General features: G+C 31.7%; 1 protein-coding gene and 1 long non-coding RNA gene across 2 annotated transcripts in view; one reads left to right on the top strand and one right to left on the bottom strand.

The window, feature by feature from the left end:
- The window catches only part of LOC148627365 (plexin-A4-like), a 119,614-nt gene that overhangs the window by 67,154 nt on the left and 27,257 nt on the right, over positions 1-25,203 (bottom strand). The window lies entirely within an intron of this gene.
- LOC148627366 (uncharacterized) lies at positions 20,042-24,755 on the top strand. The gene is made up of 3 exons (XR_015920586.1): positions 20,042-20,206; positions 21,791-21,926; positions 23,840-24,755. It is a non-coding gene; the product is annotated as an uncharacterized LOC148627366 (long non-coding RNA).

Below are 25,203 nucleotides of genomic sequence, written 5' to 3'. Positions count from 1 at the left end.
GTTGTATAAAAATAATTCATTACTGGACTCCCCTTTTAAAAATGCACCCCTACAAATAATGTATCATTACTGTATCACATCCTGATATTCATTTGCTAGATCTCCCTCTCATAGGAATTCCAGAATTATCTAAAATAGGCATACTTCACATGGATACCACATGATATATCAATACAATATTGATTCTAGTCTAAAACTGAACTGAAATCCACGACTCACAGCTTCAGTCCAGAATTGTACATTTCATTGAAACTTACATCAATCTACCATTAATTTGTTTTTACACTCAGATGAAATTGACAAGCAGTATTTGATCATGTTTGAAATGCAAGACTATATATTAATTAAAGGTCATGCATCTGCATTTCAACCACCTTGTACATGGCTGCTAGACTCTGACAATCTTTTTAAACGCTCTCAAAAGATAAAGACTTTGATAACAAATCAAAATTATCTGTGTTATCACATTTCTGCAATGGCTAAAAGCTTTTCTTAAATCATTGTCTGTTGTTTAATTGCAACTACTGCAAAAACACTGTGGATTTGAAGCTGATAAAATCCATTTAGACACATGAGTTACATAAAAGATGCTAAAATCTCCAGAGGCTAAATAGACAGAAATAGAAGAGCAGTGGATTCATGGCAGGAAACCAGATTGTTGGAAAGTAAAGAGCATCTTGTTATAATAACAAAAATTTTCTTGTACAAAGCAATTCAAAAACAGATAGGTCACACTATAAGAAATATATGACAGTGCACATTGCTCAACATTAATTGACTTAGTTTAAAATATCATGTTTAATTGAAAGGTACTTTTTTTTTAGATTTATACATTTTTTAAAAAATAATGTCATTGTAAAGGGTTTGTCTACCAAAACTGGTAAATCTAAGAATTACTTTTGTAGTGAAAGAGCACATTCAAATTAAGCAGATTGAATCCATTAAGTACATAGAGATTTTCAATATTGATAGCATAAAATTGCTAATCACAATGTGCATTTACCGATCCAAGGTAAAACTTATGAGTCATACATGTACGTGATAAATGGACTTAAATGAATGCTCAAATCCTGCCAGTAAATGCTTTTAAACTAAACCAAGAACTGAATGCAATTCAAATTTCCCCCTCTATGTCAAAGCTTAGACTGATTTACTGAATAATATGTAAGGAATTAAAAAGGAAAATACTCCAGGTAAAAAATCAGAACACTTCCTACCTGTATGATGTCTTTGATGTAAAAAAAAACTGTTATCAGCGTTGGTAAATAAACGAACTCCCTTGGTGGTAGAGGTTATTACATAAGGTTATTTCCTAAGTAAACCTGTATATTCAATACACAAACCAATATTTCCATAATTTACTATGACATGGATATTACAATATTAATCTCTTCTTATCCAATATACTAAATATTTACTTGTGTATTCAAGATACAACTGTTGTCATAAATAACTGATAAAACATAAAATGAAAGTAGATCTGTGGAAACTTACATTCCCATCAAGATAATTTTAGATATGAAGTGGGCTATTTTATCGAACGTAATATCATTTGCACCTGTTATTTCTAACTAAATACAAATTTATTAGAATGATATAAACATACCATTTTTGGCTTATCTTTGTCCTTTATAAAATTATAACATCTGAATGTAAACTGTCCTTTTCACCTCATTAAAAGGGCATAAACAACCCATATTGAGTACATGTTGCAAAAACAGAAATGCAAATTCAACGAACATACATGAATTCATTTATCTAAATGCAATAAATAAATGATATAAATAAAACCCTCTTTACCACAACTTGAAATCAATAAAAGCAATCAGTTAATACAACATATATAGATCAACAATCATACATTAAATGTGAACACCAAACCTCAGAAAGAAAATTAAATCCTAAAAATAATTACACTGCGTCAATGAGTACTTTCATGACTTCCTATACGCTGGCCCCTAATGAAAGTTCATCTATCAATATATGACAATTCTTCAGACCTCATGTCTGTACAACTTAATTTACTACCAGTAGACTAGATATAGGACTTGTAGCAATATTTCACACTGACCAAACTAATAAAATGTCAACAGATTATATTCAGTGTCATGAAATTCTCTAGTTGCAACAAGAAAATGTAATGAAAAACATCTTCATTTCCTGTTATTACTTATCCTTCAAGACCAACTTCAATATCTACTCTAATAGTCAGAATTATAGACATGGATGATGTATACATACATATAGCATCCCCTATGAAGGAATTAAAGTCTGCACAGTCTTTTACCCCTTAAAACTTCATTTTAGACAATTTAGCCCTAGAAGGCTTTTATGGAAATCAACATTTCATGTATGATTTAGAAAATGTAAGCTTTATCCACATTAGAGCATAAATCAATAAATAAGTAGCTCCCCTCATTGAATTTTGGTTAAAATCCATTCTACTAAAGCTTTTGTGGTAACCAACATTTCACTTAAGTTTGACAGAAATTCATAGTTAGATCTAAGGGGCCCTGGAGGCCTGCCTCCTCCCCCCTTTTAGGCTCAAAAAGTTGTGTTGATCACCAACATGAAAAAAAACTGGAGTTCACTAGGGTGTCCTCCCCTTTTTTGAGTTTTTGGATCTGCCACAAAAATATGACATGAAATGAAGATTGTAACCAGAAGATGATAAAGTGAGTTAGGAATCAAAGACCCATCCAAAATATATTACACCTCTGTAACATCCTTGAGTGGGGGGAACAAAACAGACATAAAGATAAAATATATTACACCTTTGTAACATCCTTGAGTGGGGGAACAAAACAGACCTAAAGATAAAATAAATTACACTTTTGAAACATCCTCCAGTGGGGGGGGGACAAAACAGACATAAAGATAAAATAAGTTACACCTTTGTAACATCCTTGAGTGGGGGGAACAAAACAGACATAAAGATAAAATAAGTTAGCCAAAATTCTGTAATTTATATTGTACATTTTCTGTAGGTGGTATGGAAGTTATGCAAATAAATGTGCTTGGCATGTAATAATAGGAGACCAACATCTTCATAGAAATCTAGGATTAACTGAACTTTTACAAGGATGGTATGTAAAAGCCCTATTTAAAGTTGCAAATGAATACCAGTATTTGACTGTAAAGCAAAAAAAAGTTATGAGTGAACTGACTTCTATATGATGATCCTCAACTCAAATTTTGTCCAACTGAAAAACTTGAAATTGAAGATTTGAGGAAAAACTTAACCCAGACTTAAGTATATGAGGAAAACCTCAAAATGAGATTTTTTATGAAACCAAAGCCTGAATGCCAATTAATTTTGTACTATTGCACCATTTTTCACTTTGTAATGGTTTATTCAATGCTATCTAGACAACAGCAGTTAGTATAATTTACAAGTAGTAGCCCACCACAATGTGTTTATCATATATATTAATCAATATACTGAGATTAAAACAAAGATATCTTTTCAGTTTTTATCAAATACTTAAAACCATTTTATCTGCAGGAAAAGGATACTTTCCTTCATTCCCTGGTAATTAAATAAGAACATGATTTTTACAGATAAACTCAAACAGAAATATTCAGAAAAATAACAGTTTCAAGTATGAACAATTAAGTATTTCAAAACAGCCATCTGGTAAAAATTACCAAATATTGAAATAGAATAATAACAATACAAACTTTTTTGTATCGGCCAAAGTTTGTTTTACAATGTCTCACAGTTACAAGCTCGATGCAGCGGCAGATAATCATTTCCTCTCTTTCTAACCACTGCAGACAAGTCTTTCTAAATTCATAAACATTATTTGAATAAAACATTGTTTGATAATTGGTTAATATTGCTTAAAATAATTCACTTTTCCTGACCTTGCAAGATTCTTGCATTTTCTGAGAATGCAGGCTACAGCGTCTAGAGACACTGTTTGAAGCTTCCCATGATTATACAATTATCTACAAGTTTTTTTCTCTTTCCACTTTGAAACAAATACAGGTAACCTTAGATATAATACTATACATGGAAATTAATATCTCACTTTATAAATGGTTTGGTGAAAATAATGAAGTAAAAATTACCTTATTCATTCATTCCTTTATTTGGAGAAAGATCCATTTAGACATTAAAATATCCACATTGAATAATTACTGGTATCATATCCAATTTAATTAAAGTTAAGTAACAAATTTTATATATCAAGAGTAACCAGCTAAAACATCCAAGTCAATATTAACAATAACTCTGACACATACAAGCCTGAATAGGCTTTCCAACAAGATGTCCAGCTGTGCTCCCCATTAAATTTAACCGATTGTGATGTAACTTCGCATAAACAATATACTATACAGATCACTGACCATTAGACATCATGTCAACAATTGGCCTGGTATATAAATAAACTGTGGAATTCCATTCATAAAAATGATGCCCCACTAGGGACCAATCAATGAAATTATCTGAAGCTCTGGCTATAGAGTTAGGCCACTAGTATTGATGATTTGGGTTTCTACTGAGATCCTTATTATAAACTTGATGAAAATTGACACCATCTCTCCAGGGATGATGTAAATGTCACTACTATTGTTCTTACATTTTGTTGGTGATAAATAAATATTTCTATATTGCTATAACTTCAAGGTTATAACAAGTAACAAACAAATGATGTATCAATAATGAATCTATGAATTTATTAGTTAGTGTTTTGCAAGAAAATTTCTCATTCAAAGCTAAATAAAGCAGTGGATTCCTCTCACAGGTAGACTCAGTAGCAAGCTTTATTGGTTTCATTTGAATAGATGGTAATAAAAATAGGGTTATATTACCAGAAGTCCTTGGTTCAATTACAAAGTCAGGTTTTTTTTTACTTTAAGCTACTACTCCATTTTAGGCCTAACAAATAAAGTCCTGCTTAAGCAGCTAAGCTAAGGGTCCGAGGTAGGTATTATCAAATCATATATAGACTCTTAAATGTGTAGTGGTTAATTCTCACAGCATGATTTAAATATAGTGCTTCAACAGCTATACTAATGTTCCTTCAGCCTAGTTGGTATGATTCCTAGCTGGTACTAAGTGAATATATAATTGTCATTCTTGTTTGGCCCTTAAATGAGCATTATGTGTCCCTACATAACTTTCATTTAACTGCTCCCTAGAGGACTATAAAAGTTATTAACTACCCTGGACAAACCACCCCAGATAAGCCCTTTCAGTCATTCATCCTCCCTTCACATTAATCCAATTATATTAATCAATTACATCTGAAATAAATATTGTTGTTTTTTTTTTTCGGATAAATTCATGTTAAATAAAGCAATTGATTGCTCTTAAGCTTGAACAGACCATCAGCTATTTAAAATATCATTTTGTCAATAATTTATCATGAAACAATTTAATCCTGCCTTCCAGGTTTTTTCTTCCTTTTAATAGAATTGATTATGACTAGTCAATGCTGAACAAGGAAAAATATTTTCATGCTGCGAAAATTCATTATACAACATTAATAAATGTTTTAATCAATTAAATTAATCCTATTTTTCATCTTTTGCAAAAATTCCTCAATAAAACACTTGACATTTAATAACAAATTGAACCAAAATATCAATTTTTATTTTAATATTTGAGATCACACAAAATTCACTTTTGATAATTATTTCTTTACAAATATTTCTAAGCTATTTCATGGCGGTGAATTTTCATTTATGGTAATTCTTTCTGAATAAGCAAAAGACAGCTTCAATTCATCGACAAGGACATACATTATTAATCAAAATCTTATGTTTTCTGCCAAATTTCTACGGTTACTGATCGTTTTTTGAAGTAATATAAAACACTTCAGCTAAAGGGATCAAATTCAAAAACAGGTATTGTATCACCTTTTCTACTATAACAAAAGGCTGTGTGAAAAATCGACTAATTCATGGTATTTTTCACAATATTAAGTCCAAAATATAAATATTTCATTATCTATCTACGAGTCCTACATACAATACTTGTTCCTCAGCTAATGAAATGCATTAACTGCACACTTAATATCTCCTTTGTGAATTTTCAATATTCAGATGCATTGAAATATTTATCAGAGCGGCATTCTTGTAATGACTTGTTATCATCTACAATGCTAACAAGCAGAATATGGTGAAAAAGAGACAAGGATATAAAATAAAGCATATGTGGAAATGACTGGACATAAATCACTTACATGTAAAATACATACTGAATCAATATGTGGGTAAACTGAATGTTTGTTTATGACCGAAAATGACTACATCAGATTTACTGATATAGCTAACTTGCAAATTGACATAATTACTATATACATGCAGCCTTGGTCATAAGTAAGCATGGGGTAGAAAACCATTCTGAATTTTCTGTCCTTGGATTATACAAACAGTATTTAAATCTGAGGCATATGATTTTCTCATCAGAAATCCTAAACAGACAAAAAGAAACCCAGTTTAACCCATTCTACAAACATGACCAAGACAAATATAGTAAAAGAGCAAAAACCTTAAAAATCATTCACTGGAAAATAAAATGATTCTAAGATTCTTGATGGAACCAAAATACTGCCATGGGAATTTCTAAAGAGCTGAATCAATTTCTTCCTAGTGCTGAAATGGTTTTGTTTCATTACACATGTGTCCATTAAAAGATGAATCTATATCACTAGACATTATCTGATCTCATTGTTATTTAATATATATATATATACCGATCAGTCTAGCAGTCACACAGAATAGCATGACTTAGTCCTTACCCTTCAGGGACACCTGATGGCACTCCTTGTTTTTTGTGGGAGTTCATATTTAGTGCTTTAGTTTTTATTTTGTGTGATGTCTTGTTTTTCTTATCTACAGTTTTTTATATGTAATTACCGGTCTATGTAGCTTTTCTCGGTTTCCAGTTTTCATGTGTGAGATGTATTTGAGTGTTTCTCGGTTTCCTGTTTTCGCGTGTGAGATGTATTTGAGTGTTTCTCGGTTTCTTGTTTTCGTGTGCGAGATATATTTGAGTGTTTCTCAGTTTCCTGTTTTCGTGTGTGAGATGTATATGAGCTTTTCTCGGTTTCCTGTTTTCATGTGTGAGATATATTTGAGTGTTTCTCGGTTTCCTGTTTTCGTGTGTGAGATGTATTTGAGTGTTTCTCGGTTTCTTGTTTTTTCTTAGTTAAATACTCTTTGAATGTATATTTATGAACAAAGATTTTAATACCACTTTCCCTATAAAAAAACTGAAAACAGATATCAAAGACTAAAGAAAAACATCTTCTTTAAAACAAAAAAAAATAAATACCTTCTTTGGTATATTTAGAAGATGACTTGGAATTATTTTTTACAAAGTGTTGAGAATCTCTGTCAAGTATCCAGGTGTACTATCTTTCTTATAGTAACAAAGATGTATAAAGCTGTTGAGTTGAGATTTTAACTGAATATGGGGAATAGTCATATAAAGAGTTGAAAAATCATAGGTCTTGATGCTATTTTATTCCAATAAAATGTTTTCCTGTCTGTAATGCAAGCTGATATGAAGAACATTCAGACAAAGACAGTTCTTTCTATTCGTAAACTTTCACCCATTACACAAAAAATATTGATCTAAATCAATGATGTGCCTTGTTTTTTGCACCTGTACAAAGTCAGGAATTTCTGTATGTCTTGTTTGTTTCCATTCTCAGTTTACTTTTATGTTGCTGGAGTATATGGGGGGAGGGGGGGGGCAACCATTATGCTGTACCTGTGTATAATGTTGTTTTGGGGCCAGCTGCAGTCTACCCTGTGTTGTGAGGGTTTCCTCATCGCTCATTGAAGACCTTGAGCTGACATTTTTTATCCTGGTTGGGTTGCTGTCGCTTTATCATATTCACCGTTCTTTTTAAACTAGCCATAGTGAATATGTACAGGTCTATATTAAAGCAACATGTACTACTTACTATACACAGCAAATACAATGACAGGTGTTTGTTTATTATTTTTACAGCAATACACATTACTGATTAATGACCATCTTGACCAGGTATATTACCTGCATAACTTACCACTAAATTCTCTTGTACAACAATGTTATTATTGACACAGTAATACACATGAACATGTATTATGTCTATAGTATGAAATAAGCAGTCTAGCTGGCTGGATAAATATCTCATGAAAATACTACAGGACCATAGAGAATTGTTATTGATTCAACACAAAAACTAGACCTTACAACATCTTCTATGCAATATCCTAATTATTTGTAACTACTTGCACATGCAGTTACCTAAATTCTTGAAATTAAAGGTAAGTTTAACTGACCTTAACATTATAAATGTTTTGAATAAAATAACCGTCACTGTCAGCCAAAATAAACATTAAGGAAAGATCAAATAACCAGATTTTTTCAAGAGTTACTCTCAGACAGTTTATACTATAAAAAGAAGCAAATATGTAAGACAAGTTAATGACGAAATAGATGAAAGGCACAGATAAAAGGATGTCAGGTGAGAATTACTTATTGAATCTAAGAAAAAACTATTAGATTAATTAACAAATAAAGTTAAAAAACTAATGTGCATCTAAAAGGACTCACCAAAAAAACTGCCTGAGTTAGATTAACCCCTGACAATAATAATTACATGGATTTTTGAGGAGATACAGATAGCAACACCATGATAACACCCTGCCTGTCAAACATTAGATCCTGGTGATAGCCTTGACACCCCTCCCTGGCCAGCCTTAGATTGAAGTTTGATAGGTGGCTTAATGGCCATAATCCCCTATTCTTCACACAGATAAGCCTGTTTTCTGTTGAAATATTTTGTAACTTGATTAAATGTCTATAATGAAAACTGAGGCAGTCTAGTCATGGATTAGAAGGTTATAAGTATGCACCATATTTCCCCAGTTTCTAGTAATGTGTACCACTGCAAGCAATAGCATATATATTGTATTAAGGGTCGTTTTACAGTAAAATATTTTTATGACATTCTTATTAATTTTCATGTTAATTTAGTTTATAAATAACTTGATTACATTTGATATCTCCCCAAATTAAAAATTGTTGATTTTAATTGACTTAATGCAAGTTTTTTTATTAATCTTAAAAGAAGTTTATTTAATATTACAGTTTTACTGTTTTCATGATATAGATCAGAGTGAAGTAGGTCACACAAATACAAATATGTTGTATGAGAACTTCTGAAGACTACTTGGAAATATCTCAAAGCAGTTTTTGCCAACATGAAACCCTTTGAAAGCTAAAATTATGCAATTTCAATGATTTATATATTCTTACTATCATCTTCAACTGGTAAAACGTATCCCTCTTGAAATATTTCAAGTTTATGGATAGACCCAAGCATGTGCTCTCTTCTAGCCATATGCATTTATTGTCTGAACATCAAACAAAGATTCTAAAGTAACAGCTTATGAGATCATTATATCATGAAAATTAACTGCAGCTAATGGTGCTGTATGGAAGTATACAACAATCAATAAAATTTTAGTGCTTAATTTTCAGGCATGTTATGTAACAAGAAACTCACGTCATAAAGTTTATAGGTTAAAAATAGGAGAGAAAAAGAATATTTTTTACTAAAAAATCTATTTTTGCTCTTTTTATGCACGCAGAATGAAATGAAATGCTCTCAAGTATCAGTGGTGATTATTACAAATTGATACAATTTGCAGTTAAAAGGTTTTCAGTCGTCAATTAATTAATGCCTAAATTCATACCAGCATTTGTGAAGTTTCTTTTGTTAAGGGTTTTAGACTAATGCAGAAGAGTTAGAGATTTACCAAGAAAATGTTTACCAACATTTTATGATTGAAATGAAGTATGCAGTTTTGTAAAAATCTCTTTGCTTTTCTCTCTAATTGTCAGTTTAACCTCAATCATCAACACTCGCTGTTTTGCTGTTAAGATTAATTTGAAACAAATTGATCGATTATTAAGAAACTACATAGAAACATTTATTTTTCTTTCCTTAACAAGTCATACAAATTGGCCAAATTATTCTGAATCATGATAGCTTTAATACATTAATGAGACGTCTAAATGGCCAATATTTCCAACAATATGTACCGGTACCGATCTCTTCCTACAATAAACGATAAAAATGAGCATCCTCTTACCATAATTGTATAAAAGGCAACATTTGTTCGTCAAAATATTACGTTAATCACCATAAAAGACAGTTTACATGAGAGTGATGGTGCTTTATCAGTTTCTCAATACAACAATCAAAGCACAAATTTGGATATTTTCATCGATCAACACAAACAATAACAAAACAATCTCCAAAGGATGAACATTTCTTCAAGATCAGAACATAAAATGCCTGTTTGACTTCTCCATTTACAAATGAATTTCTGCAGGTTTTTTTCTTATGTCTAATGCATACCAAGATAAATTGTTTTAATTTCAAGACAGATTGATTAGTTGACTATTTATCCTTTTAATACAAAAGTCTAAGAACTCAACTCAAGCTAGGGTGCTAAAAGTTAGAACTACTATAAATATCCATAATAAAGGGGGGAATGGGAAAACAAGCCTCTCACACTTACAGGCAATGACCATAAAACAATTTCTATAAATGCTTATCAAGTGATGTTCTTTACATGTAAATACAGAGAACCAATTAAAATTCAATTAGCACTTCATTAAATCAAATTTTATTGAATCTTTTGAACATTAAAAACCACCTTAAAGTGTCAAGATTTAACAGTTCAAATTGACAAATGGCTAGACTTAACAACCTGGAAATCTAAATTGTCTACAAATGACTATCTTATGTGTTTTGAATTTTACCACCATAACTATATTGGTAAATATGGAGTTTATTTTAACAGTAGCAGTTAAAAGAACATAAAAATATAGCTTGTAGGCATTTATAAAACCTTGTCTGGATCCTAGTGACCTGGTAGTGTGAACTGGACATTCATTTTATAAGTACAAAATTGCTCTGATTTCGAGTATTCATTGTCTTTTTTTCTTTTTTCTTCATACAAATTCATATCAATGTCATCACTAAGTCTATACAAGAAAGATTATGTGTAAAAACAATGTGCAAATTTCAGCTGAAAAATATATTGGCTACATTCTAATCAGAAATGAGACATTGCAGAGTATCTCTGAATTTTCTCTTGGTGAAAGAGTAATCAAGGGAACCAAGGTTATAGCGGCAATCAAAAGAATGTAATCCAGGGACAAAGACCAGACATGGAAAACAGACATACACAAAGAACAAGAAGTAACTAAAATCACACATACAAAGTAACAAAAGCAAATGAGCAACTCGGACTCCACTAAAAACTGGGAGCATGGACCAGGTGCACCGGAAAAATGGGAGTTAACTATTCTTCAAGAAGGCCAAGAATATAAATGTCATTCAAGAGTAGAATACTACAACAGTAGATTTGTTTAATAGTAAATGGTATTAACGGCAATAACTCTCAGTTAAGTAATTTTGTTATTACTTTCATTCATCATGTAAGAAAAAAAAGTTCTTTTCATTTTTATCTAATAGTACACAAGTGTATTCTTTTGTACTCAATTAGATTTTAAAATTCAGCAATAAAAAATATTTCAACCAATCAATGGCAACTGTACACTGTAAGTTTATGTTACCTGAAATATTGCATTGACACAAATGAAAAGAAAAAAATCCTAATGGACGTGAGCTACTTCGATAAAGTAAATGAATATCAAGTTGTTTTCATATATAATTGTCAATTTCAAATCTATAAATATACAACAGGCGACATTTATTATCACATAAGGTATCTGTTTATCTCATGTATACAGTTATATAAAATTTCATGGAGATTTACAACAGCATAATGGCATTTTTATCAATAATTGTTTTAGCAGGCATGTAAGATTGATATTTTTAATATTTTAGGTTTAGAGTTTGTGGTAACATGTCTGAAATGCTGATAGAAGTGTATGGTGTCATAGCAGCCTACAGGAGAAACCATTAACAACTCCTTATCACAACTAAATGACTATAAACAATCATTTGAGATATTGCAAAACAGTCCAACTTGAATAATTGCCAAACTACATGTAAGCAACTAATGCATCACCCATTTATCAAATTGTCTTATTTTTCTAAAAATAGTGAAGAATTTCTCAATAATAATTTCTGTAAGGTGGAGTAGAAAGTAAAAGCATGTTAGTAACCCATTTGTTATAAGCTTTCTTAATCTACTTGACATGAAACAGATCATATTAGTAGAGACCCTTACTTGGCACAATCAACATAAATAATCCTTAAAATTATGAAGCAACATTTTACACTGTGTATACTGCTAACACCTCAAAAGTCAGTCAGATGTGAAGACTATATTTCACTTTAAATACTTCTTCTTCAAAGAATATCACCAGACTTAACTTCAGTATAATTTGTAACATAAAAAAAAGTGCTGAAGTCATTTCTATAGGATTTAAATGACATTTATAAAGAAAATTAGGTAATCCTTCTAAATCTGCAATACACATCAATTTGTTTAAAGCATACAAATCCAATTAGTTAAGGACTATACCTTGCAAAATAATTGTTAATAATCCATAAATATCATTATTTATCCCTTGTTTACATTTTATAAAGAATATGCCACATGGAAAACGTACATTTTACTACTAGGAAGAGTCTTTTGTGAAATGTACAACTTGCCCTTAGGGGAGACAACTCTGAAACAGATAATCACAACAGATAATCATGACCTTTATGGGGTCAAGTGTGAAATTTCTTTTTTATTGAGCCTTATCAGTTCCAGAGGTCAGTCAGAAAACAGTTAACATGCCACTGCGATAATAGACTGATAATTTATAGTTCTGTAGACATGTTATTTACAGGCATGGGAAGACCTGGCATATCATACATGTAATACAGACAGACATCCATGTACATAGCATAAAATATATACGAGTTGTACAATGGGAAAATGTTGAATTGTATTGAACAGCAACAAAAGTGAAAAAAAAACATAAAGTGAATTCATGATGGTAAAGTTCAAATTCATGACTTTTCACAGCTCTCAAGATTTTCACACAGAAGTTTATGGATATATTTGCTTCACTGAGCTGATAACTAAACTCAGCAATATGATGTAAAAAAATAAAAATAATTGTTACAAGCAGAAAATCTGATTCAGTATTTGATACATATTTCTAGAAACCTATCAAATTCTTAAGTTCAGGTACTAGTGTCTTTCTAGAGTAAGATCTTATCTCAATACAGATGATTTACTGATGTTACATAACCCAAAAGTAATAGCATTCATCAAAGTCAAGCACTTAACTTGTAAAAGAAAATTAACAAATTACCTTATTTAGGCACAGAAATTCCCTCCTCCCAAACATATCCATAAATAATTAGTGTATCCATCCAAATGCTTTTTCCCAAGAGAAATAACTCTACACGTTTCCATTGCATATGATATTCAGAATACATCTGATAACTCCATTCACTTTATTCATTATGTTATACAGATGAAAATCTATCATGATATGCAAATCAGTATAATATGGGTAATAAACCCTTGAATTTAGCTGCAACTTATACAATAATAATGTAACTCATGAAATAAACACTAGAAAACATATCTGGTTGAATACTTGGGAGACAATATAAACATACAAGAGGGCAAAGGTTAATTTCATGATTAACATACATCTGTGTTTTAATATAAATTGACATGAAGTTAAACATTTTGGTGTGCTAGGTATACCCCAATTGACATGAAGTTAAACATTTTGGTGTGCTAGGTATACCCCAATTGACATGAAGTTAAACATTTTGGTGTGCTAGGTATACCCCTACATGTAACCAAAATCATTTACAACATGTGCTCTGACAACATGTAGGTATATACCCTGCAAGTAAGCAACCACACTCGCTAACAACGAATGCTTATCTATTTACAAAAGCCACATACTATATTCAAAATCAATCTGTCAAGTGACAGCTGAGATTTTAGTCACATAATTATTTTTTCATTCATAAAGGAAAAAATTCCATAAAGGAAAAAACAACACAGGAAGATGACATCAGACAGCAACAAAATCGCCTACAAGATAAGCCCTGTCTTTAGCCATTTATCAGACAGGCAGAAAGAAAGACAGACAAACCATTCACTGGTTGAGTGGGAATATTATGACAAACAAGCTGCTGTTTAGTTAATTTTCAAAGGAAGGATGAAGAGGAAAGTCTGAAGTTTTTAAAAAATAAAATAAAGAAGGTAAAAAGAAAAGTAAAGAAAAAAGTTCAAGGACAAAGTTGTAATTAAGTAAAGCCATTCAAATAACTTCCATCTCATCCACAGATCAACATTTCCATGTAGCATTGAAGGACAAACACAACCTATGAACAGAATAAACAGGATATGAAAGAAAACTTTTACTAAGTTCTGCCTTTTATCCTCAAAATCTCATTTAAATTTTTTTGCTTTATATCTGATTCTTTGATGAAAACAAATCTGAAAATAATATTTTCCATCTTTATTACAATTTTCAAAGAAACAATTTAAGTTCAACAACTTCCCATGGAGCAATTGTACAGAATTCTCTAGTTTTAACAAACTCTTTTAAATTGCAGTTACTTTGATTTCTAGCTAAGAGTTTTTACTACCTACATCTTGAAGTTTATCTTTTGAACACCTAGATTGGCACTTGTACTTTTAACCATGAAGCAATTGCTAGACAGTTGTGAGCCTTGCAAATCATTGAATTTAGGAATTTTCATTTAACACTGCAGCCCCAAAATATAATTTGAGTTTGACTAGCTTTTATAACATACAAAGAGAAATATTTATGCATTCAACCAAAATATTTATGGGTAGTTTGACAATATGAATCAAGATATTTCAGCTGCAACTACTCTTTTTATACATGTACAAGAAATATGTCAGTTTAATTATATTGCCTTACATGGACTTTAATTTCAAGGCAGAAAATTACATTATTAGAAAAGCCTAAGGTCATTTAATATAATAAGTACACCTTAAATTTGGCAAACAGACCTAAATAACTATATATAAAAAAAAAAATGTGTTATAGGTCAAAGATTCCCAGGAACCTCTGAACTTCAAATGAATATAATTGGTAAACAAGCATAGTAATTGATAGCAGGGTAAGTAGAATGTCTAATTCCAAATCATTACCATGAAATGATTCCAAGGTTTGGTAATCAAACATTTATGGTACAAGTTTAGGTTTGAAATACAAAAAAAACTTAATATGACTTCTCATTAAAACTAGAAAAAACTTAAGCTTACTGGTTGATACTCCTCTCCACCTCATTTGGTCAAAATATTACGATAATTTTTAAAAAAGGAAGTTGATCCCTCTTCAGTCTAAAATTGGATCTGATAATTTGGCATATCTTCATACAGTATTAAGTTGCTGTGAAGTCATTACAGGGAAAACTGTAACACAAAAGTTGTGGATGACACTGGACAGATCAACACCATGATCACTGTATACCTCCAACAAAATGGAGGAATAAACTGGACACTGGACAGATCAACACCATGATCACTGTATACCTCCAACAAAATGGAGGAATAAAATAGGAGAGATTACCATTAACTGGGTACTATGGGGATATTCAATAAAATTGTATTATCATACAAAGCATACATGTGTAGAAAAGGATGGGTGGTAAGATAAGGGCAGATATCAACAACTACATTCACAGACATTCCGGTATACATCATTATAATAGGGTGCTGTCAATAATGATATTAATTCATAACTTACTAAGAACTTCTACACCTAGTGTTGTTGATTGCCTCTTAAACTTGACAGAAATAGTGCACATTGTCATCATTTACCTTGTTACAGGCATGTAGTAATTATTGAAAACTACCTCTGTAATCTCATTCATGTTTGTCAGCTGTTACTAAGTCTATGTTCTTTACAACAGTAACAGTTGCCATACTGTGGTAAAAGCGCATGCAATTTGTAGCCAGTTAACATCTGACAAGAGCTGGCCACAGTTTTATACAGTTAGGTTTAAAGTACCAAAGAAGATTGTTGATGCTGTTGTTATAGCTGATCTTTCAAGAATCAAAAGCTAATTCTAAGTTCCTAATACTGAGGTATGGGTCATCTTTTAACAGCCAATGAAGACTTTGTTACTAAGTATTGGAGCACATCATAAAATGTTTTATTAAGATCACCTAACACTTTGTAGTCTGGACTCATGTACTGTTATCAAAGATTTGTCTAAGAGTGCATCCTGTTTGTTGTAACCCTTTCTGGGATACTCAAGTGGGATACACAAAACTTTGTGTAATGACAACAAACGCTTCGGATATGCTTTCCACCAGACTTTAAAAAATCCACAATGTTCATTACACAATGAAGTGCTACTTGTTATTGGCATAAGAAAAGAAAGCTTCACAGAATTAAACGATTCAATTACACCCACACAATAACTATTATTTAAAAAGTTGTGCTGTGAATAAATTCATCAATCAAGGCCTAAGACTGAACAATTTACTTAAGCTTTTGTCGTCACAGTAATTGTAGTGTTTTCTCAATATACTTTAGTCAATATCAAGTTCATGGTTTTAACCAGCAGCCCATATTGGATACTCTTTACCTTTGCCCTTTATGTTAAATCTTGACAAATCCTATGACTTTGATGCTGATGAAAAGTGACATCATTCACCCTAAGTCTGAAACACAAAAGGCTGCATATAACATGCTGACAAAACAGTGTCGTTTCAGGGTCACTGAGATCAACATCAATCAGAATTTCTCGGAAATCTCATTCAATTAAGGTTTTCAACTGGTTGGAGAAATTTTTCCTCAAGCTCTCAAAGTGATAAGGCTTCCCCTGGCAAGTAACTGTAAGACTAATTTGACAGATTTATATAGAATTTTCCATTCTATCAAACAGTGCAGTGGACGATAATTATTTAATTACAGCGAATTTCTGCCGTTTTTCAATCCTGCTCTTTGTAACCTAGCCCGTTTGCCCTATTGATTTCTGACAGTAAATATTATGATTGATACTTGAAAGTAATTTGTAAAATTGGTGACATTTACTTGATTATGTCCATTGCCTTTGGTCAATACAAAATAATGAACTGCATCTAATAAAGAACCCAAGAAAATACGATTCATAATTCTTAAACGAGACTAGGACAATCGCCTTAACAAAGGTTGTAATACTAGTCTCTATTGTCCAGCCATCAACCAGTTAATTGATTGATATTCAACAATTTTTTATCAAATTGATGCAATTAGCCAGATTTTCTGGCTTCTGTAGCCATTACAAAAATTATGCGACATCCAATATTTATTCAACAACCCAACAGAAACAATTAACAGTCCCAATCAATTTCATACATAAAACTATATAATAATCCTCTTCACAACAGTAGTAATTTATAGCACCAAAACATTCATAAAGAACTTGTATTATTAATGTTAAACGTGGAAAATAATACCATAAAACTCTGTTTATAGATCTACAGAGAACTGACATTCCCTCGAATCATAATTGTTAATTTTTTTGCAAGGAATCCCCAGTTTAGCAACATGGATAAAACATTGTATTTTTTGCAGTAAAGGTCCTATCATTAATCAACATTCCCTCCCTGGGGCTGAATATTTAACAGATGCTGTAATATAATCCCTTGTCTGTGCTTTTCATTTCCATATTTGATATGTTACTCACAGTAACAAATGAATAACGTGCTACAATTTCTTCATTGAAATGGGTTTGCTCAATGTTTTTGTTATTGGTCTATATTTGCATCACATAAATTTACAGGTTCAACCTTATAGCTTCCTCTTAATCTTAAATAAATAAAGTGCCTTAGTAGCACACTCACAATACCTCACATAACCACATATGCAGTCAAGTCCTTATGCCAAAAAAGAGCACTCAGTTAACAGGTTCTCAAAGCAAAAATATTATGCAATCTGATCAAAGAAAGGTTGACAAGCTTTGAAAGGCCAACATTCAATATCTCCAGTGAGGACATTCTATATTGAAGTTGGCACCTAGTTAACAAGATCCTTTACAAAAATGGTCAAAAAGTCTACAGGAAATAATACGACATATTTAAATGGAACTCATGACTTGTAACATATTTATCAAGTTTCTTCCTTCTGAATTTTCTGTGAAAATAAATCTCTTCCAAGCATTTGTTTTGCTACTACCATTAACCAAAGTTTGAAGGGAATCAGTCAAGAGATTGATGCACTATCCAGGCGAATTTGTCCCATCCAGAAAAGTGGTACCACAAGACAGATATTTGAGAAAATCAATCCTGTTTGAGCTTTAATTGCTACAAACCATACACTTAATATTCGATATTCATCATAGCACAGACCTTAGCACATTTTCAATGAAGCACACTAGAACAGTGTTTCATCAACTTATCAAACATCATTTAAAAAGTCGATTATCCAATGAGATTAGGTATTATGACGAGATGTACAGTACCAGTACCATAAATGTAATTATTGATGTATGAAGGAAATCAGTAAAAAATGGAGGTGTTATCCAGGCAACAGCATGATATGACACAATGACAGACACACATACTGATGGGTCTAAAACATCATAGATTTTATATATTCTCAACTTGTTGCTTGGGGTATAATTGGCATTTTGTAAAGAAGATAGACCAATAAATTATAAACATTGCCAATGCTTGTTGTATAAATGGAAAGACACATAAATCAGATTTATTTAATGATAAAGAATTGCTAGAATTTTGAACAGTTCTTTGAAGCTTAAATTATGTCCCTGAAAAGTTGTCAACATCTTAAATTTCACCTCTCCCCCTGAAATAACAGATTAGTGACCATAGTGTCAATCATATACACTGAAAGTTCTTCAATATGACACTTAAGCCATCAATTCTGAATTTTTCAATAAGTTCCAAGGAACATTAGCCATAGTAATAAATTCAATTATCACATTAATAATATCATATATTTTAATTAGCGATACATCCTAACAAATTTTATTCAGGTCTATTGGAAAAAAACATTTTTATCAGTAAATCCATTTTGCTTGCGTAATGCTGGTTTTCCCAACTTAGAAAAGAGTGTATATATCATGAAAGATAACAGAATATAATGTACGATCCCTACTCATGTACTCAGGAGGTTGTAAAAGGCCAGGCACTTCTCTACATTAATTTCCTCAAGGTAAAATAAAACAAAATGAATTGAACAAGTTATTATGCAGCAACACGAACAGCACAATTTAAAAATTTCATGACTATTGGTTTCAGCGGAATATCAAGTATACCAAAACTTGAAATTTTACCTAAGGAATCCATTAGCCGATTTGCATTATGCCTATTTGCGTATAAAATATTATACGGGATGATGACAATCTAAAATGGAATTCCTTAGAGGCCTATGAAGAAAGAGATCTAGTAGTTTAAAATATTGATGGAACTTTTTCAAATCTTGATTTTCTCTCCGTAGCAGTGCCAAAATATTATGTCTGATTAACTCTCTTCTTTCTAAACATGCAATTTTATGGATTTCACTTCTAATATTCTGCTTCAAGTCCTATTTGAATTACTGGGCGTAAGAAAATATAAAGGTGGTAGAAAATGGCACAGTTTGTTACTGGTAATTTAAGTTCATGGTTAGCATCCATCTTAATTTGAAGTACCGGTATAGGGCGTACAGTACATCAAGGAAGTAACAGATTGGGAACTATATAGTGGTATAAGAACTTTGAGTTCATTCATTACCTTTATCAATAAAAGGGAGTAAAGTCTTCATTTCAAAGTGGATGAAAGACTATACTGCCAAAAAAACATTCAGTCACCTCCTACTTCATCTTGAATGCAGGTGTATAGAATATAGCTTTTAATATTGTAGCAAAGTAACTGAATCCTTCCTAAACTGCTTGGTGACACCATATGGTTTTAAATTACAATAATCATGATAATCATTATCCATATACTCCTTATTAGCGGGTTTTTATTGATAAAAAAAATGATAACATGCACAAGATGAAAACTCTTCATATGTTTAAGTACAGTGACGTATCCATAGATAAAACCTGCCAAGTAACACTCACATGTTGGTACAAAACTTTTGTAAATTCTATAATTTGAAGCAATCTCATGCACAGCACTTAAGAACAGAATAGAAACTTACCACAAGTAACTAAATATGTCCTATTATACATCCATACAATGAGAGATGTTTGGGCCTACGCAAGTCATTGAGGATTTACTGGTATGTATGAGTTTGTGGTCAAATTGAGATTGCTTGTATTGTGTCCTGAGCGTGACCTTTACAATATAATGTGATCATTTTTGTCCCATATAACATTACTTTGTGTTCTTACAATAAATTTATCAACCTCATACAGATGTAATTGAATCAGGGCACATATTAATGAAATTATTTTCAGCCTCTAGGCAATGGCTATTGTCGTCCACAAGAAAGACAGTCATTACACATATTTACTCCCAAGAATCAGAAAATGGCTCAAATCTTATTTGTCCTTTCAATCAATTGTCACAGAGACCAATCACATTTCACAGGCCTTTATTGCCCTTGTTGATCTGAAGGGAGGGATTATAATCATGTTTTAATAGGAAAATAATTTAGCCCTTGGGATGGGGAAGTTAAAGTCAATATTTTTGTACCCATTACTTGGATGAATAGAAACCAAAAATTTTAATTTGTTAGAAAAATAAGGATTAACCTGAAATGATGACCATACTGGTTTTTATAACAAGTCATAGCCAAGAACCAGATAGGGACCATCATTTAACTATACACATTCTACATATTATGTTCTACTTTATCAAGATTCAATAAAAGTACTAATGGTTAAATGAATAAAGCAACTCAGCTACATGTTAAGCCTTCAGGTATCTTCAAATAATTTTGGAATAAAGAAAAAAAATAATCTTGAGACTGAAATGCATACATGTCTGAAATTACCTAAAAGTAAGAATTATATTTCAACTAAAATTCTAACGGGTGTAATTATCAATCCTACCTTAAGTTTGTACATTAAAATGTAATAAGATCTGAAACAGACAAACACACTCACCCACACAAATTTTAATCCATTCAATTACATAACAGTGTGCTTCTAGTAAATATAAGTGTAACCACATAAACATTGACCCATAAAAATCTTGGTATGAAAAAGGAAAAAAGCAACATGAATAAAAACATCTATTGTAAGTTAAAGGAAAACCAATACTATAACAGGCTTGAAATCAATGCATTTAATGTCATCTTAGTTAAAAACAGATACAACAGATGGTGTAAAATTTGATATCACCCTCAACTAATAATAAATTTATCGGTATTAATCATGCCTGCAACAGCTGACAAATATGTGACTGAGGGTTGGAAAAAACAGAAAATAGAAAATAGTATTTTATTTTTTGGATTAAAAAGTGATTTCAGATAAAAGCTTGAATTCAAATTCAGATAAAATCAACCTTGAGACAAGTCTTCATTATACCACAGAACATTAAATTTGTGTTTTCTGATTTCATTTTGTCAAAAAATAAATATGCAATAGAAACCCTAAAGCAATGACGAAGTTCCAAAGAGCTTCAAAGTCTATGTTTTGAAAATCAATTTCAAGTCTACAATTGGATAAAGTAGCAAAATTGACAAAATAACATTTCAAAATTTCATTTTTTCAGTTCAAAATCTGATAAAATCTGTTTTTACATACAAAAAGCATTTTGACAAAACTGTATTAGTGAATTTAATTTTTAATGTCTGCTGCTTAATTTAATTGTCATACTTAACATTTGGGAATAGTGCATATCAATTTGACTTTTACAGAACAGGCTGACATATAAAGGATATAAAAAAACAGAATTGGAATGTTAGGAAAATCAAAAAAATATTTAAAAAGAACAGACTGACTGACTAAAAATAAATCAAGGACCATCTATAGTCATCGACATGGATCTTAAGGGTAAGCTACAATTGATTACTCAAAAATCATCAAAACTGTCAATAAGATTGTAGACAAAACCACAGTATTAGATTAAGAAAGGAGAAGTATTGTATGAGCAATAGGGCACTGCCATAGGATTCAAAAAGTAACAGAGTGTGAAGAAGTAGCAGTGTATTAAGAATACTAAAGAAAAGTGTTTGCCTTCAGTGGATTGGGTCAATGCTTATTAACAATGTGAACACCTGCAGGGAAATAGTAGCAAATCCAGGATGTTTGGAAGGAGTGATTGGTGGAACCCCCTTTTGTTGTTATTCCATGTAAAAATGTGCAAATTATAGCCTGGAAAACCATTTTTTTTGGAACCATTCTAGAACTCCCCATTTCAAAATCTCTGGATCAACACCTAGAACACCAAAGTCTGCAAGAAGTTAATTTAATTACTGCAAATGTACTTGTTTTCGCGGTGAACTAATTTTTGCTATTTAATCGGAAAATCATGAAGAATAGTACTGGAAAAATTGATTTAAAACATAGTATAATGCTAATCATTTTTTTTAAATCATGGAAATTAATACCCGCAAATATGTTCGCTTGCCAGAATCTGCGAAAATTAAAACATTTACAATATACTGTAGCATCAGCAATACCCTGTCTAAAGTCAAGATTGTGCTTGTCTTGAAACATTACTAGATATCATTTAAATTTAGTTTCATTTTATGGAAAAAAAGTTTTTCTCTGTTACTCTAATTATCAACTGCAATCACAAGGAAAGAGTGCTTATACTAAATGATCACATTTAGAAAACTTGCACTGGCAACCTCTCACAGCAAAAAATGGAAAAGAGAAAATAAACAATGAGAAGTATGAGAAAAAGCAGGATGAAATAAGTGGTTGTTTTCATTGTAAACAGACATAAAAGCCTTTTGTTGTTGATTGCTGATACTGTTTGTGGTATAATGCTCCTGAGACAAACAGATATTAATGAGTCTTACTGCTTATGTGCAAGGGGGGATCCAGGATTTTAGATTAGGGGGGGCGCAAATTAAAAATTTCGCCGAGCGGAGTGAGGTGAAAAATGTTTTGAGGTTAAATTTTTTAAATATTCTTCTAGAGTGGGTGCAATGTAGATATCTTTTGTGGTAAAATTAGCGAGAAATTAAAGTTTCAACCTAAAACTGCCTAAATCTATCTCTGACAACCCATGCTTTACAAATTTTAGGGGGGGGGGGGGCGCACGCCCGCCACGCCCCCGCCTCAATCCACCCCTGATGTGTATTTACTATTGTCTAAATAGGTATTAAAGGTAGGTCAAGGTTTTATGACAAATGCATGTGTAAATAAATTAAGATACTTACAGATGAAAAGTGTCTTTCTATATAGCTATAAAAACTTTTTAAATCAATGAACCATGAAACTGTGCCATATGCACTGTTCGATGTTACACCTAAAACTCAACACAGAAGAACTTAAATCCTCCATGGACGGATCCAGGGTGAGGGGGGTAACAGGTTAGAAAAATTTAGTTAATCATATAGACATGGAAATCACTAAATTGGGACCCTCTTAGGCCAGCAGTGGCCTCCATTTAAAAAAAAAATTAATGATCCTCCACAAGCTACCCATAGAATATAATTTGTTATAGCTGTTATTTATCATTCAAAATAAATTGCAAGTTTCATTTTCTATTATAATCAATCTTAAATTGAAGTTGTAAACTATCTACAAATATAAGCAGTAAACAAATGACAGCTAAGCCAAATAGATGAGAATCCATCACATTGGACTTGGCTAATCAAGTGTGTTTTATCTGCTAAGTAATCTTTGGGGTCTGGAGAGCTATATATCAAGTTTGATAGCATTCTGTTAAACTGATGAGTTGTGAATTTGATTTCTAGTAGATTAACCACACCATTTTCTGATATTTTTGACAGATTTATTTCCTGACTAGGAAGGTGTCCTCTGAGACATGCATATATCTATAGAACCTAGATCTGATATCTAAGTCATGACAAGCTGAAGACCTCCATGTAGACTTTGAAATAAGACGTAGCAATACAGGGCTGTCAAGGAAGAAACAGAACAGAACTAAAGGTCCAGGAAAACTTAAAGTTGATGGGTAGAAAATAGTCACATACTTGGTAGAACTGAACATGCAAAAGCTCCATACAAAAATTCAAATCATTCCAATATCAATTATTCTCAAGTTATACTTGACAAAAGAGCATAGGACCAGACATAGATGTTTGTATGGACAGCAAAAGGTCCCAAATACCAAAAGACATGACAATAAATTGATATGCATTCACACCTATTACACTTTCTATGTACAGGTCTGAATGTTGCCACTGGACTGTCATTTCTACCAGAAAATACAGAAACAAATTAGCTTTAGAAGTGTTTATAGGTCAGAAGGCCACTGGAGCACTCAGTCTGAAAATTTGTCATCATGATAAATAAGCCACAGCATGTGCAGAAATGATTTTGTGAAAACCTGGAAACATTGTAAACATTTTAACTGGCATCAAAGAGATGTTATCTTTTAAATATTTTAATACATTTTAAAGACTTCTGTAAGCACTCAAGAGATTTGATAAGAGAAATTTGTTTGAGTAATCTTTGGGTGAGAGAAAGATTAACACATGAGTATTTGTAATTGTTTTTCTCCCTTAGATGCATATTAGTACAATGTACTCGCAGATGAAAAAAGGGGGGAGGTGGATGTGCTCAGACAAGATCCAAGTGGCTAGTGACAACTTTGGGAAATACTGAGATATGCAAAACTGAAGTATAATGCAATGCTCTTTTTCAAATTCAAATTCTGGATATAACAGAACAGTTAAATATATATGGGTGTGTTAACTATACTTGAAAGACCCCACAACTAAGTAATACTTGTCCAATTATCAAATTGATCTCAGAATAATTCAATCACACTAAAAAAACAATAAACAATATATCTTTTACAAAACATATCCACTTAATCGACAGTTTGGCTAAGTTTCAATATTTGTTTCATTCTTCCTCATGTATTATAAACCACAAGACAGCAACCAAAACTCTGACCCATAATCTTACTTAATAGAAATTTCCCTCACACTTTCATTACTATATTACGCACTTGCTCTTAATTAACGAGTATGTTCCTCTAGGTGTACACGCATTTCCTATGCATTTAACAATACATCAACATCACAGAACTGCAATCATTACACATTTTCTGCGTTTTTCACACAAAAATAAACATTTGGTAGCATGTTACCAACAACAATTTACATTCTTACCTTCAGCTAATCAG

This window comes from Perna viridis, chromosome 1, assembly GCF_037379345.1.
Source record: "Perna viridis isolate PV_CMFRI_1.1 ecotype Kerala chromosome 1, ASM3737934v1, whole genome shotgun sequence".
Lineage (NCBI taxonomy): Eukaryota > Metazoa > Mollusca > Bivalvia > Mytilida > Mytilidae > Perna > Perna viridis.
The sequence above is the reverse complement of the archived record's forward strand: the minus strand, read 5'-3'. Positions and strand labels throughout refer to the sequence as shown.